This window comes from Dreissena polymorpha, chromosome 5, assembly GCF_020536995.1.
Source record: "Dreissena polymorpha isolate Duluth1 chromosome 5, UMN_Dpol_1.0, whole genome shotgun sequence".
Taxonomy (NCBI): Eukaryota; Metazoa; Mollusca; class Bivalvia; order Myida; family Dreissenidae; genus Dreissena; species Dreissena polymorpha.
This window is the reverse complement of record NC_068359.1, coordinates 112,025,292-112,028,156: the sequence shown is the minus strand read 5'-3', so window position 1 is coordinate 112,028,156 and position 2,865 is coordinate 112,025,292.

Genomic DNA, 2,865 nt, shown 5'->3' with positions numbered 1-2,865 from the left:
TTTTATTTCCGAATATGAACTTTTTTCAAGTAATGTAATATGCCAGTCGTAATATCTTAATCAATATAAACTAATAATTGTAAAAAAATACAGTATTTTAGAATTTTCATTTTTCGTAATTCGTGGTTGACGGTCTCTTTAACAAAATCCGATATGAAGTGTTCGCATCCTTTCTTCTAGCCATTAGTAAGAAAGATGTTTTACAGTCGTTTAACAATATAAAGTTCAGTATTTTACATATAATTTAAGACTTGACATTTGATGTAAGAAAAAAACACAAAATAGATCATTTAAAAACGTTATAATTGCGAACGACGTATACTTGTATATTACATTCAAATATTCCTGATTACCAGCTTATATTTCATCATAAGGTAAACACATTTAAAGATATAGCCTTGTTGATAACGTTTCAGTACATCTGTTGTTCTGCAATACTTTTTCCAAGATGTACTATGAAATACATGTACAGGGTATATTTGAAAGATGTCACCATGAGTTTTGCAGTTTGCACAGGCGGCTACACGCACTACACCATCAGAAAAACTCTTTTACATCTCCTTGCCGAGATTGACATTTTCAAATATACGATATATTACAACTTCTACTTTTTACGCTATTTGTCCTCGTAATTAATTTCAACAAATATTTATGATCATGCACGCAAATAGGTTAAAAAAGTTATGTGTCAACTATTATTTCGTAATAAAGGAATTAAATCAAGTTGTGATTTATAATTATATTAAAAAAATATACAACGGCTTATGGTTTTTGACATCTTTTTGTCTGTTCATATGTATTAATATAGTATGCATTCAATAGAATACACCATCAGTTGTTTACAGGGCCTTCAAAACATCTACTGGTATATTGTATGTAGCTTCTTTTTTGTCGTAAAAGTATCTATACAAATATTTGAACTTCAACCAGTTCAATTTACATAGTTAAACATATCATTTCATATAAGTTTACATAATAGTTTGCTGGCCTTAATCAATTTGACAACTTTTCTTATGTTCCTTGCAACTACGCAACTCTTTCACCAGTCTACAACCGATTCAGAAGTTATCTATAAAATAAAAGCTATAGTACTCTTCGATATTTGATTGTTTGTAAGTAACTGTTCTTTAATATATATAGAGGTTATGATGTGGTCCGTTTGCATTAAGCTTACCTTTATTGGACTTTAAACAAGTTACATAGTGAATAAATCGAGTTTCAAAGCACTTAATAAATGTTTCCCGACAAAACATATAATTATCTACAGAAGTCGATGATTGAATACAACGCTTCGTTAATGAAAAGAAACTTTCTAATGTAAACAAAAGAAAAACAACCTTTATGTTTCGACGATTAAAAACCGACGCCTTAATAATGAATTATCAATATCTACCACGTGAATGCTCAACAACACAGGCATTGAATACCCATATTTAAAATAAACGTGTGTGTTCATAGCTATCAATTTTGTTTCGATTGGCTTTATTGACACGGTCCATAGCTAGCAATCGGCAATAATAGACATCGGAGATGACAAACACGTACCACATAATTTCAATTAAAACCCAACCTATGAATAGATACAAATGTTCGATGAAGAGAACTGCTCTATTGAAATTTGATACGAATGTATATTTGCAACAATGATACGAGAAGAAAGCTAAGAGTGTTAACTTCACTTAAGTGGAAAATTAACACATGTCTTACAAATATGACAGAAATGTAAACAGAAGCGCGTTTGAAACCTTTAAAGGGATAGTGATTGTCAAAAGGCAACGGCTCGCGTTTTAATTACTGATCATCTTTATACATATATACCTTTGCGGTTGATAAATAATCGAAGGCAATAAACATTCGAATGTGGCCTTTGTAATGCCGAAACATCTGGTTGTATGTTTAATTTAAAAAGTCACATCTGAAAGATGTATTATATTCATGGTATAAGTTATTGTGAATGCAGTATTAGTTAAATGCTGTTATTATGCTCAAAATAATATCCGGTGATAAAACGCTCGCCTAACTAAACAACTAACTGTTTTCGAAAGAACTCGGTATTCATTTGTTAACATATTCCGATCACATGGTTTATTAAAAGTGACTTTAAAGTGCTAGTCAGCTTACATACCTGTTTTAATTATATATTTTTTTACAATAATTAAACATACTTTTTAAAGTGCCTATTATTTTTACCATATATGTTTCATTCCTATTAAGAAAGGGTTTCATAGATTTTATAGTTTCAAGAAAATAGTTCCACTAAAACGAACAATAAAGAATGACCGCAAATAAATTTACAATAATCCAACAGCATCAAAGTAACATAAACTTCACAAATAAGCACACACATATCATCTTCTAAATTTTTTTGAAGTGACAAAAAAGAAAGGGAAGCAATTCAATACCTAACTTCAAGGTCGAACAATAATTTCAAAAGAAAAGTGTCAACAACTATGGGGACTCACAAAAGATCGCAAATGTAACAGTATATTCAATGCAAGAGATAAAAATTTGACTATTCGAGTAGGTAGGAAACATCATAATTGTACAAGTTTTATACATGAAAGTTTTTCGGGACTAATTGTATACATAATGTGACTAATAACAATATTTTGTCATTACTCAGTAAATGTGAGAGTAAATATTTTATGTTCGCTCTGTTTAAAGGTTATATATGTCGCGATGAACTTGTTTGACAAAATGTCATAAAGATGGCTGGGTATTTTGGTATCACCAATATTGATGTAGACATGTTAAGCCTTAATATGTTGGCATATATGGATAACTGCCTGTAATGGGATACTAGTGCTAGTAAGAAATACTATTTTATGAATATTTATTATCATAGTTTGTTGAAGAATATTCAAC